The sequence below is a fragment of the Dermacentor silvarum genome, chromosome 9 (assembly GCF_013339745.2).
Source record: "Dermacentor silvarum isolate Dsil-2018 chromosome 9, BIME_Dsil_1.4, whole genome shotgun sequence".
NCBI lineage: Eukaryota > Metazoa > Arthropoda > Arachnida > Ixodida > Ixodidae > Dermacentor > Dermacentor silvarum.
Window position 1 is genome coordinate 147175278 of NC_051162.1, and position 14468 is coordinate 147189745.

At 48.4% G+C, this 14468-nt stretch overlaps 1 protein-coding gene across 12 annotated transcripts in view; it reads right to left on the reverse strand.

The window, feature by feature from the left end:
* The window catches only part of LOC119464516 (CUGBP Elav-like family member 2), a 521231-nt gene that overhangs the window by 54189 nt on the left and 452574 nt on the right, over window positions 1-14468 (reverse strand). The window lies entirely within an intron of this gene.

Sequence of the window (14468 nt, forward strand, 5' to 3'; positions counted from 1 at the left end):
CTCGGATATGCATCTTGAGTAGAATAGTCATCAATAGGCACCATTTTCAAGATCAGTAGGCTCCCAGCTAGATAATAAACGTTTCTCAAAGATTTGCCGCTGTGCGACCCACATCGGCCATGTCTATACATATATGTACACATTCGCACCACCCTCTCTTTGTCGGCGTTCCAAGCGCTTCCGTATCTAGTTTCCTTCCGCTCTCCCGTAGCGGCGGTGCCGTCGAAACGTCACGCGTGTCTAGTATCCTCCGGCTCCTCGGAGCGGCGGTCCCGTCGTCCACGCGAATGTATATAAAAAACCAGAAAGACAAGTTGCCGTCCTCCTTTTGAAAGTCACTTTTGTCGTAACGGGGAGGCCGCGTATAGTCCGGGCTCCCAAGGAGCAGCGCGTCTACGTGCTAAACAGCTTCGCTGATCATCCACCTTCACAGAGTGGAATGGCTCATGATCTTTCTCTTCCCCATTACTCGCTACAGGCCAAACAGCCATCCCATAAACAAAACATTTATTCAATCGATCAATCGTCTTCGTTGCAATGTGTGCGGGTGCAGCGGCCGCGCGCTAATCGCGGTCGCACCCATTGTCCTTTCGGAAGAGCGTACGCGCTGAGCGCGGCGGCGAAAAAAAAGAAAACACTTGATCTTGCTGTGACATGATCACGTGTTGGGCCGACTATCTCGGCTTCAACTGCGTTCCACAATGTGTTCCTCCTATTTGTTTCCTTCCTCCATGCCCGTTACATACCGGGCGTTGCGGCTCAGCGCATGGTATTAGAGAGCTTTAGATTAGAGGACGCAAAGTCCATTGTGGACCCTTCGCGCTCTTTTGTGCTCGCTTTGGATTCTTTTGTGTGGCCGGTGGTTAGCGTGCCCCAACGATTGGGAGCGGCTTGCGACCCTAACCAAAAACTAGTCTTCCCTACTGGCGCGCGAGAAGGTGCCACCGTATAGGCAACGTCCCATCGTTTAATGTATCTATGTTGTGCGTAGGGCATGACAAAGTTGACTGTCTTAAGTCTAAAAACACTACTATGGAAGCTTGGGCATATATTGGGTTCGACATTAGCAAGATTACCGCAACGCAGAACGAGAAACAAGTACAAAGAGACACATGGACGAACACGCAGGGGCCAAAATAGACGGTGAACACATGTTTGAGCGCTTCATGAAATCAGTGACATTCAACCCAAATGTAAAGCACGCGCACACGACGCCCCTCCATCGTCGTCCACTATTCTATTATTAAGATATACGTGCGCCCAGGAGAGTTTGACTCATGCGTGACGCCGACTACTCATTATTGCTTATTAGCCTAACAGTGTATATCAGAGTTGGGTCAGCTCAAACGAACGAACAAACGAATGAACGAACGAACACAAAAAAAAAAAATGTGCAGAGAACATCGTAGGTCATTGCCAATATAAGCGAATAGCTGAACGCTTCTAAAAGCTATTCGCTTTATTAAAGAAACAATGCTCTTGTAGGCGTACATTTGTTGCAGTAAGGATACATATCTAGGTAGCGTTTTTTTGTGTGTGTGTAAGTTTTCATAGCTTAACTATGCAGATAAACAGACAAACACATCTGTAGCGGTAGTACAGGTGGCTATACACATCGGCTAATTCGTCACACGCGTTTTGTCTCAATCCAGTAGCGCGATCGCCGGCGTGGAAGGCAACTGCCACCCTCCTTTCCTGCAGCCACCTCAGGGGGAGAGGTCGGCGTCAGAAGAGGAGGGCTGTTCTTCCCGCCCACTCTAACCGAGCACCGAAACCTTCAGACGCCGAAAAGCTCCCACGCGACAGCACGTGAGCCTCCAAAGAGCTACAATAGATGCGCCGCGAACACTCGGCACAACAAGCCCCGGGTGCGCCTACACTCAAGCCACTGGTTGCTGGTATTCAAGGCGTCAGATAAGCTTGCTATCAAACCAAAAGACGGAAAGCGAATGCAGCAGGACGGAAGAAAAGCCTTCCAAATTCGTCGCTGCCGCGAGCGCTTTATCGGATACTTTTAAAATAGGCGACGCGACTGCCTTGGCCAGTTACGCTTACCGTAGGCAAGCCGTTTGAGTCACAGCATAACCCAAGTAGGCTTTCCGGGTTTTTGGGTACGCACGCCCGCCTGTGCCCCTTTATCTAAAACTCCGCAATACCGAGTCGCAGCTCGAACGCGGTCTGACAGCTCGAAGGACCGGAAGGAGCGAAAGGAAGGACGAGACCCACGTCGAAACCAAAATCGTGACACGTCAAAAAACTCCCCCCGTATACTGCCGAAACGCGAAATTTCGCTTAATCACATCCGCTTCCTCTCCGACTTTGCTTCCCAAGTTGAACGTTGCTTACCACAGAAGAAATAAGCGCGCATTTAACCACGTTCAGTGGGCGGTGAAGAGCCTATACGACGGAGCAGGATTAACGAAGAAGACCTTCAATGAACGGACGGCACGGTTCACAACAATGGACGGGGGGAGATGTTCGGTAAAGATTACACATCTACATAATATAAGGAGGAGTAAACGCCCAACCGTGAAATTGCGAGAGGCAGCCCCCTCCCCCAACACCCGTCACTGTGTCCTGTAATCTGCTCACCATAATCGAAATGGACTAAGCCGTCAGATTATATATATCTCCATCGCGGGCCGGTTTCCCGGTATGCTCTAAAGGAAAGCTTCGCCAGTGAAAGTCCTAGCCGAGGGGTGGGATGAAAGCGGTGAAGGGGATCCGGCCCCAAATAGTAAAGCAGGGCGAAGCGGCGGATGTGGCAGAGAGAAGGAGTGGTCGAAAGACGGTACAGCAAATAGCTCGGAGAAAGCACGGTTTTATTCACGTATACAGTGGGTCTTAACTGGACGAAGGAATTTCCCGCGAATCCCCTTTGAAGCAAGGTAGTAGTAACTGGTGATACCAAGTTAGGTTGCTGCGTTTATTCTCGACCCTTAAGAAACGTTGTTCGCGGTAGGAAACAACTGAATACAACATAATCTTACTACCCTAAAGGGTAACGCTTTCATTCTACAGGGGGTGGTATGCTGGGAGAGTTGCCTTTACAGTTCTTCATTCACATTTAGATTAATTCTTTCATTCACGTTTCCCATACTATATTTAACGCCAAGCAGGGAAAGTGATTCCTCATTTACGTCTGGATCGGATACTTAGACATGCTAATAAAACATATTCAATCGATGGTTAATACACATTTAATAGGTTCTAACGGCGCAAGGGCACCTTTGGCCAAATCGAGCCGTCGCTATCAATATATGTTGCAAGGTTTTAAATATGAGCTTGTAAGTATTCTAATAAAAGGTGTACTGGGTATTGAACTTTGAACATGTGACATAGGTAAAGGCGTAAATGAACCTAGCTAAAAGAAGGTTGCTCGCGAAAGTTTACGTTCACCTAATCAAAAGCAGCTACGTGTATGAGTGACGAATGTAGATATCGGTGGTTAGAAGCGATGAGATGCCTCGAACCCGTCGGCAATGTGCGAACACACTCCATAATTTTTCTCTCACACGCTACGCATGAACCGCCACGAGAGAATTTTATCCGATGGCTGCGCGCCTCCTGGGACAACCTGACTTGGTTAAAGACAGCAGGGTGCACTGCCCTTTGAACTTAAACCCTTCAATATCGTTATTCGATGTTCGATATAGTTCCATGGCTCGCTACATCTCCATCCTGGATCGTGCCACAGCGTTCACTTACAGCACCAAGCTCTATAACACTCATATCTAATATTCATTGACTGTTTGTATGCGTGCGCGAGTGATAGGTTATACTCATATCTAATATTTATTGGCTGTGTGTGTGCGTGCGCGAGTGATAGGTTATACAGCACTGCTTCGGTAAACTTGCCTCGCTGGACCTAGGTGCAACAGTAATGCTGAGAGTCACCAAGGCTATGCTATTAAGAAAGCTATGTACGGAACAAAATTACGACCCGATCATTGCGATTATATACAGGGTCTAAACTTGAGTATAGGTATTGTCGCTTGAGACACTACGAAGTTAGTAGAGCAGGCGACAAGGACGCCTAAGGCCTTCTAAACAAGCAAAACTTGCGCACGCGGTCTCTGCTAAACGAAAGTTCTGGAGCAACCCACGCGATCGTAGTTTCAGTACTTCCCACCAAATATGCAGCGCAACGATACGCGTTCACCGGCTTCATTTACGGGCTCCATTTTCTATTTTATTTTTGTATTTCACACTTTGTTCAAAGGATGCTACAGCGCCAACCCGAGGGCTAACAGAGCAGCTAAAGCCAATTTCGCATCAAAACGTTCGCAGTAAGCAAAAAACGTTGTTTTGGAGTTGAGACAAACCTTCAACTTCTCATTATATTTTGAAACGGAGAGCAAGGCACGCACTCACCCATGCACTCACTCACTAGACGTTTAGATCGGACAGACGGAAGGCTTTATCCAGGGTGGGAGGATTAAAAGTTGATCCGATCGGGTAACGAGCGTATCCCATAGCGCGCCGCCATCGCTAGAGGGTGCGAAGGATTAAGCAGGGAGAAAACGGGATTAGGCGGCGCATAAATTCGGTTTCCCGAAAAAATAACGATCGATATACGCTATACAGCGCCGTCAGAGCGTTGCCGTGGTACCCAGCCACCGTGTATATTATACCTTCGAGACAGTGTCAGTTATGTGGGCCCAAACAGGCTCGCACACCGGAGCAGCAAGCGAGAGTAAACAAATACACTATACAACATCATCGCAAACAAACAAACATCGTTCCTTCGTAGAGCCCGCTTTACGTAACCGGCGAAGCATATCGTCAATTTTCGGCTTTATGGGTTTTACTCGCAAGCGGTGATGTCGTCAAGCCTAACTCCGAGAGACAGCGCGCCAGCACGGGCTTTGAAGCTAGAGCTCTGTAAACGAGTGTGCACCGAGTTTTACATACGCGCCGCTGGAGCCAAGGAAAGCACGTCAACAGCGGCTCGGAGGCTATAAAACAAACATAAAAAGGCTTAAATAGCTTCGCCTTAACGTCAAATATATCGTTATTATGTATCTCGTCTCACTAAAGCTAGCGAAATGAAGCGATGGTAAGCTTGCGCGGATCAATCGCCGACTTTAACACCAAGACAGCCACTTTAGATTTTTTTTTTTCGTTTTCTTTTTGTGAGTCTACGCTAGAGACCTTCACATGAAGGCTGGACATCGGCCCGCGCGGACGACCTTTCAAGGTTCGTCGTTACTCACGGTTCACCGAGTTTTCAGCCCAATTAATCAATCTAAATCTCACAATACATGCGCCTGGGCGCTCTCTGTATAAGCGGTTTATACGCAATACCTTAAAGGCTAAAAGATGTGGAAAAGATCCGGTGCCATACACACGGACATAAATCGTCGTTTATAGACTACGAGAGTATAGCTATGTGCGCCTTGGTTACGAGGGATAAGGTGGAAGCACAATGCAATGTAAAAGGGAAGGAGAGAGAAAAGAAACTGAAAGAGGCACGAGAGAGAGAGAGAAAAAAAAAAGAAAGACGTTACCACACTACTAATGCAAGTGCATCCACCACGCAACTGTCAAAAGCAGCATGCAACAGAGATTAAAAGGGAATAAAATCTGACATATATCATTAAACCTCGCTGCGCGCCGGAGCGGTTGGCCCAACTATTTCCCGCTTAAGCTTTTAGGATTAATGACTGATTGCTGAATGCGATCACACAAGAAGAGACACACAGAATATCCTGCGTGTCTCTTCTTGGGTGGTGTCCTGTTTCCAAAGTTTGCGCATTTAGCAATCAGTCATTAGAATGAACCAACTAGTCCCTCAAGACATTCTAATGAACTTTCAGTCTTCTAAAAAGGACGTCTGTCTGGAGCAGCAACCACACAAGCATGCATCACACGACCGCAAATTTGAGAGCAATAAACTAGCCGCGCTTTAAATCTCAATCCCTCCGCGCGCAAAGAGATAAAATATATAGATAGAGGACACGATAAAAGAAAACGAATGAAAGAAAATAAAAGGAAGCGCTGTGTACCTACTAAATGAATCGTGTAAAAAAATAATTGCTGAGGGTGCCCTCGCATGGCTCTCTCTCGCAACAAAACACAGCTTCTACCTGGAAAATAACCCGCGCATTAACTAATTGCGTAGCGTCTCTTCGACACCATTTTTGACGCATCGATCTTTGTTTTTTCATTTGCAGCGTTTCATTTTTCATTTGTTCCTCAAACCAACGTTGCTTCCCCTCGCCTGGGCCCTGCACATTCAGTGATTTAGGTGCGTTCTGAAAAGTAGATTAATTCTAACCTACAGTGTCGCGTTCTCTGTGCTTCCATAGTTCCGCCCCTGCGTCATATTATAGCAAAATATGTTACAATGTCGGGATACACGCCAACTAGCCCAACTTTTTTCTCTTGGTGGGCCAGAAGCAAAGCCCTGGGAGCCAACCAAGATAAGCAATAGCTTTAAGAACTTACATGACGATAACGAGGATTACGCAATGACAAAATGACAGCGCCGGCGATTGTGCTATTGATAGATCGATAGGCTTTGAATAGACCCCACTCGTCGTGCGTTTCGCCTCTCCCCTTTATTCCCATCATCACTCTATCATGCTCCTCTGTTTCCCTCCTCCTCCAGTGCTTGAAAGGTATGGCTAAGGTCGGCTGGCACTAAAAGAATGCAGCTCTTTGGCGAGCTCCGACTCCCAGTCCCCACATGGGCGGAGCCACCGGGCCGGCCCCCGTAAGGGGTGCCCAGGCCCCTTCAGGACCTTTAACAAAGTTAATTCTCTCTCTCTCTCTCTCAGGCCGAGCGCTCTCTTCCCTTCTCTCGATACTCTCTCTCTGACGACGGCTGCAGTGACCACGTGACGACGATGTCAATACCGGCAACGGCACGACGAATCACACCTAACGAACCCGTGATCAACACTAGGTGGTACAGGTTTCTAACGAGTTCTGCTACTCACAAAAACACGGCGACGCCCCGTTATAGCAGAAGTGCTGCCTATAGTGTTCGACGTCCCACCTCCGCTATCCGTCCCACAGAGCGCTTAAGAACGTGTCAAGAACATGCCGACGCCAATGTTTTCTTGAGAAACAGAAGCTACCAAAAAATAAAAAGCAGTATGTCCCACCCAGTCTTCGATCCCTGTTTCGTTACGGTGTGAACTGCCGCCGACGCCATGATAACTGCCGCCGACGCCATGATGACACCTGTGCCCGACGCCACAAAGGAGCTGGAGAAGGTACTTTTTCTCTACAGATATCTCTAACAAAGACCGAAAAATTACCGCTACTGCAATAGTCATGTCAGAACTGCATTACGCCTCCCCACCCCCCCTTTCCCCCTTCTCACGACATAAAAGCCACGGAGACGGCAGGCCCCCATCATCAAGGGCGGCAGCAGAGATGAAGCAGCAAACGACCGCGTTCCACAGCTCCCCTTCCACGAAAGACAGAGATCCTCGGTGATGCTGGCATTAAACTAAAGAACCATATAGAAGTACGCCCGCGCGGAGAGCGCGCGACATGCGCGAGAAATTGGAATCTGCGGGAGCAACGTCCTTTCAGACGCGAAAGAAAAGATGCGAGCTGGGAACGAAACGTCCGGCTATTACGAACATAAGGTGGAACGCAATGGAAAGGAGGGATATTCGGGAACGATGAGGAGAAATAGGGAGGGGGACCTGGAAAAAGACATCCGCGAGCACCTTCGGGCGGGCGCCGTTACGTGGCGCTATAAAAGACAAGAGGCGGACGAGCATAAAGGGCTAAAGCCGTGACGCAAACGAGCGCCACCACGAGCGACGGCGAAACTACGTCATCGCGGGAAAGAAAGGAAGCCGGGAAACAAAGCGACCCGAACGCGTATATAACTGCGGCGAAACGCGTCGCGCGCCGCGACTCGAAAGCGAAAGGTGTGCGCAGCCTCACGTGATGTAAAAACGACGTGTGTACAGTGAGAACACGAGGACGCCGAGATAGCGCGGGAGGGGTTGCTCGGGTCACGTTGGAATGCGATTTTCCCCGCACGGCTCTGGGGAGCAAAGCTGAGGAAGGGAGCGAAAGCGTTGGGAGCGAGGGATGGGGTTCTTCCCCATTGAGGAGCAAAGCTGGCGTAGTGGCGGCAGGCGTCGGGAATTTCTCCCACGTCTGTTCGGCCCCATTTGGTCGGTCCCGAGGAGCTGGCTGCCCCCTTTTTGGGAAAAAAAGAAGGAAAATGGGGAGCGCTGAATGAAGATGGCGAATCGCGTCAGACACGCCGCCGGCTGTGCGGGAGTGATTTTGGGCTCGGAACGCGAAATCGAGAGGGAAGAAAGGCGTGGGACGGCGCGCACATATCTCGCGAACACTTTTTGGGGGGGAATACGGGGAAAGAAGAAAACGCAACGAGGTTTAGCCGCGCGCGCGCGCCACGTTTTGAAGATGACAAAAAAAAAAAAAAACGGAATCTGAAATGACGGCTGCTATCCGCAAGGCAGGTGTTCGCCAGTCAGGGCACGTTGACAACGTCAAAAGGAGAAAGGAATGCGATCTTAGTTACTCCCACCATCATCATAACTCTTCTGGAAAGTCAGTTTGCATAAACATATCGCCATCATGGTGTTACTTCTGTGTCCTTTGGCGGGAGCTCGAGTTCACAAACGCCCTTCTTTATTAGAACCTCCGAACACGTTTCTCTACCGCTCAGTCCTCTCGATCACTCTCGGGTGCCAACAGCAGAGAAGGAGAAAGAAATGTCGCGTAGCAATACTCCGTGCAGAAAAAAAAAGAAGCGAAAGCTTTACTAAGGTCAGAAATAAACGCGTGCGAGAACTACGCAGGAAAGAAGAAAACGCCAAATCAGGTCCTCTTATAAGAATTCCCTGTAAGCTGCGCGGCTTTGCCTGTAACTTCCCCAAAAAGAACTCTCCAAAGTGATCGAGTGCGGTGAAATGAAAGGACCAGGCAGAGCAATCTCGCGGCAGCCGCTTCGAACACAATTTCTCCTACAATGCCTTCATCACCGACGGCGTCCTGTCTTTTTTTGTCACTCGGCCCCGAAATTTTTACTCGTTCACTGTCAGGTTTCGTATATAGCTGCCGGAGCGTCCGCACGAACAGAGCGACCTGAGAGGCTCTCTATACCTTTCCCTGCTTCCATCACATTCTTTCCTTTTTTTTTTCTCACTGTTGCTTCCGGGGAACTCATTACAACGCAATTTAGCACCCTAACGTCGTCGTCGCCGAGTCGCTCGCTGCGGGGTGACATCTGCCGGAGGCGTCCCCAAACTCGTTTCACAAAGTGCGGCCAATCGCCGGCGAGCGGCGCGCTCCCCTAACGAGCAGGGACGACTTTTACGCAAGGGAACAACGCGGAGAATGGTGCAGACTGGGGAGAAAAAGGGGAGAACCGCTGTAATGGAGCGAAATGGGGACGAAAAAATAAAACGAAGGATAACTAAAGAGTAAACGACGCGAGAGGAGAGAAATTGACAAAATGAAAAGAGGTGAGAAGAAGAGCCGCGGCGGCGGAGAAAGACGACGTAACGGCAATCAAGGAGTGTAGGCAGGTGCGAACGACGCTTTCGCTCTGGCCCGGCCGTCATAAGGTTCTCTTATAAACACCACCATGCGCAGGCTAGCTTGACTAAGGTAAAGAAGCGGACTTCGAGCAATAGAAGCAGATGAATACACTCCAAGGACAAAGACGAAGCAACGATTTTATGTTAAATAGTAGTCGACAGAACGAGGAAAACCGTTGGCTTCCGTCGACTTCTCAAGCCTCTTAGGCTACGGCAATGGTTTCGAACTCGAGGCGATGCCGTCGGGTACACGATGCGCCAATATGAACGGTGACCCCAGGTTAGAATTTAAAAACGGTAATGTTTCGTGTGTCCGCGCTGATAGAAAAAAAAAATAAAAGAAGAGAAAGTGAGGGGGAAAAATCCACTAAATTGCGGCGTTTGTGGCACGCTGTAGTGGAGGGTCACGGATTAATTCTGACTACCTGCGAAACAATAAAGTCGATCTGGATCAATATTTTATTTGTGTATAATGGAAGTATACAATCGTTTACTGATTACGCTCGTTTACCGTTTACGCGAGTGCTTTGGCATTTCATGCCCATCGAAATGTGGCCGCCGCGCCGGCGAATCGAACCGACAACCTCGCGCTCAGCAGCGAAACGCCACAGACACTGAGCTACCGGGGTGGGTCGTAAATAAATAAATAAATAAATAAATAAATAAATAAATAAATAAATAAAGAAAGAAAGAAAGAAAGAAAGAAAGAAAGAAAGAAAGAGCCTGCGTGACTCGGCGCCGCGTATGCAAGATTAAATGCACACTGCGGTTGCCTGCCCACGCAAGTGCGCACTGATGTTTCAATTCCAGGACGCACGCGATGGATGCGAAGAAATTGTTTTCTTTGTTTGTTTTTACCAGGTTCCGACGCTCTTCGGCTTTGTTTGCAGTCGATATCGTATGCTTGCTTTCCAGAAGGCCGAGTTATTCGTGGCGTTGCACAGAAAATATAGTGAGGGGCTTGTTACGTAAACGGAATATCGTTGTTGTTGAATAGCAATGAGGCTTAGACTAATCAGCGGCCTAATCCCGACTAACCTAATGAAAAACGCGCTGTCATCTTCAGCTTAAAGAATTTCGACATTTCTTCTCGCTGAAGAGTTACGTGGTCGTAAACGAGCTGCTTAATATATTTTAACTTAGCGCTTCTCGTCGATTTTTACATGATGATAGACAGTCAAAGTAAGAAGTTGTATATCTTTCTATGGATGAGACGTTTCTGCTTTTCGGATGCGAAATTTCCTCCCGGTAGGTTATGTACGATTCGTGAATTTAAAGGTGTCCCGTAACAACACGTGAGCTATGTGACTGTCGCCGCCGTTAATGGGTGTGTCAGTGCGCCAAGCAGACCGGCAGAATTTGACAACGCTTTCTGTTTCGATTTCTCTAAACACACACTGAATAAAGGGAAGCTTGCTACTTGCGGCGATTTAGCTCTTCCGGAAAAAATCAAATATAATGCTGCGTGGTGTGTTACACTTGCTTAATACGAGTGTTATAGAGAATAAGAATTTTTTTAAACACAGATTAACCAAACGCAAATGAGTATATGGGACTACTTTCTAGAGCGCCGTAACGCGCCTCTGACCTCGGCAGCTTTCCCTTCATTGTCACAGGATGTCGGCGAGAACAGTGGCCAGCTGTCCAAATCTCGGATCATTGAAGACTGCCACATTCAGAAACCACAAGACAAATACATCAGCCATCCATGAATACATACATGATAAATACAGTATACTTGACAAGTGCCAACGCGTTGATGGTATGTGCATGCCAAACGGTGCGTCATGTGCAAAAAAGGAAGGTTTTCTCTGTTGTGGGGTATTCTTGCACTGTGATAAGCTTTCCACATATGTGTCGTTACTTTCTGAATAAAAATTAGCTGCGAGTTCGGCGCTTGTGTGTGTCCTCCCGCCCTACGGTCTGCGTGAAAGTTGCGCTGTTTTATTTAAATCACGTCCAAATGTACGGCCCACAGGGTGGCGCCCTCTGAATTTAAAATGCGGATCTCAAAGGCTATGCTTTTGTTGGCTGAATGCGCCGGACGCGATTGCGGGAGCCGGAAACACGTAATAGACGCCGGGTTTTTGACACCACCCGTACGCATAGTGCGTCGCACCTAGGGATAGCTTCGATGTTGCGTCCACGAAACCTCGTACAATGCCCGCAGGCCACGGTGTGACGCCGGCACCTTGCGAAACGCGGCGGCGCGTGGAACTACAGACCGTTTTAAAGCACACAACTACAAAGCCATGGTCTTCGAGATCCCCGGCTACAGGCGCCGGCTGCACGTCACCCGGTCTCGGAGGTCAGTCGAAAAACCCACAGAGTTTCCTACAAGCACTACTAAGAACATTGGCGCTACAGCATCTAGGAAATCTGCAGTATGACATGAAAATCGTGGGTAAGTACACGTATTCGTCTAAACTTCGTGTATCAGGCTTGTCAACTGCTTCGTACCTTTGCAAATTGATCATTTGCAAGCAAAGTATTGCATCATAACCGCAGCAATTTAACAATTACCATTAGCACACACAAAAAAGGCCTAATTGCTAAATAAAATATTTCATTGGAAGTTTAGAAATATAACGCTAGTAAACATGAACATCTCAAGCCACAAGCACCAAGATTAGACAAATCCATGTACCCTTGATTTCCACAGCGACTGATTGAACGATTGCAGCGCCAGAGTGACGTACTGCCAAGGTGACACATTCTGCCTAGGGGGCGCAGTCGTCGGATGAGGGGAGCGCGACCATGGAGAACACGTGAAAGGGCGCAGTGAACAGGAAGGAACTTTATAGAAGGAAGATATAACGAGCAAGAAAAGAACAAAAGATTGGAACAAAGAATGGTAAAAAAAGAAATCCAAGTACGGAGCCGTCCGTAGTGTTTCCACGCTGAAAGGTGAAGAGAAAGAACGGTGCAAAGCATCGATCGAACGGTAATCGCAGAGAAAAGCGATAAACATAGAAGGGAAATCAATGAGCAACAAGAGCGAGACCGGCTCTGAGGGAAAGGCGAGCGACAATTCCTGGTCGAAGACAGTGCCCCGGAGGCATATATACGACGCGACGCGAGTTCCATTCACTACACAGGGGGCGGCCGAAGTTGCCGACGAGCAGCGCAACAGGTCAAACGGAGCTGAACGCATCCCGAAATTCACAACGGAACGGTACTACAACCACAGACCGAATTCTCCCGGGTGAAATGGTGTTATGCGTACGTACAGCCGCCCTCAGAATATTTCGTAGCAAGGAAGATCAGAATACGTTAAACTTTCTCGCGACTTCACCACAGAGCGTGTCAGGAACGTGATGATTCTACGGATAAGTATATCAGCTCTACCTTTCGGTTGAAGGACCTGCGTCTATCGGCTGCGACGAAATTTAGATGTTACTCGGATCTCGTGTTCCGAAAAGACTGGAGGGAGGGGAGGTACGCACACTGTCTTGCTTTATGCCGGTGCAGAAGAATCCACATTCGGGATATCAAGTTAGTACTGCTTGAGCCGTTTTTCACCGGATGACCATTCTTATTCAGTCAACGCCTGGCACGAGACGCGCCTACGGTATGCGAAATTTCTTGAATGTTGTCGCCGGCTTAATAGCGAAAGAGTCCCGTCTAATCAGAGCGTGCGCACTACGCGAATATTGTCGTACATTTTCTATAGTGTAAGCGTAAACAAACGACTAACTTCAGAATGTACCGCGATACACGTGTAAATATATATTTGACGGCCTCAACCCATTAGTTAAAATTCGACGACGTACAACTGCATGCACTCGCCACTAGCGTTTTGATTTGAGTGTTGTTTGTCATTCTGGCCACAAGTTCGCCGCATAAAGTGTTGGATTCTTAACTGACACTACTGACAGTGCTCAGATTACAGTTTACTCTGTTGAAAACAGCGTTATGCGCTATATGCATACACGGATTCATTAAGACGAAACCATTGGAACGTATCGAGTCAAACGTCGGTGTATAGAGAGCTTGCCCGGATCCCTTTTACATAAACTCACACATGGATAGACCGACTAACTCACAAGCCCGCCTTTTGTGTGGGAGGAGAAATTCAAGTAACGTGCACTTCTTCCACGGATCGCAGGTCGATCCCCGGACCCTCTTACAAATTTCTACCGTTCGCCTACTGGTCTACCGCCGCGTGCTTGTAAATCCCCAATGCTTTCTGGACAACAACGCTTGTCTCGCCCCTTTGGTGGCCATGGTATCGCGATGCAACGAGATACGAGCGACTGTTTCCGACGTTTGCAATGCTGCAACAGTCAAATATCGTCTACATTGTGCAAACTTCAGCTGCAATGGCAATCTGTTCCCACGGCGACCGCACATCACAGCGACAACTATACCGCAACGTGGCGAGAAAACAGCGTGCGAACGCGTAGCGTGTGGACCGCTTTCTATGACTGCGAACCGCCGACCAGACCTGGCGCCGGCCGACCGGAGCCGTAAGCGGTCGCGGCACAATTAAAGCATTGGAATGTTTTAGACTTTACCTTAACCCATAAACTTCCGCCCTTTAAAGGGGTACTAAAGAGAAATACTAAATGAACTTTGATTAGTAACCGTCATAACCAATTTAACAGGCGACCCCGGAGAATACACTTCGACAATCCTATATACTGTTCATTCGCATCTCCTTGGCTTCTTTTATTTCTTTTTTTCCCCCATCTTACATACCCATTTTCCCTGCCTCCAGTAAGGCGTGGTGAACCGGAGATATCCCCTAGTTAACGTGGCCGTTTTATTTCTCTCTCTCCCTCTCTTAGGCCGAGGTTACAGCGAGGGAATCGCGAAGCGTCACGCTGATGCGGTGACGTCAGCGGCGCCATCACGCTCAAGATACACTGGAGATTAGTTACGAGGTTCTCCGCGCTTTCGGAGGAGGAGGAGTAAATCGAGAAG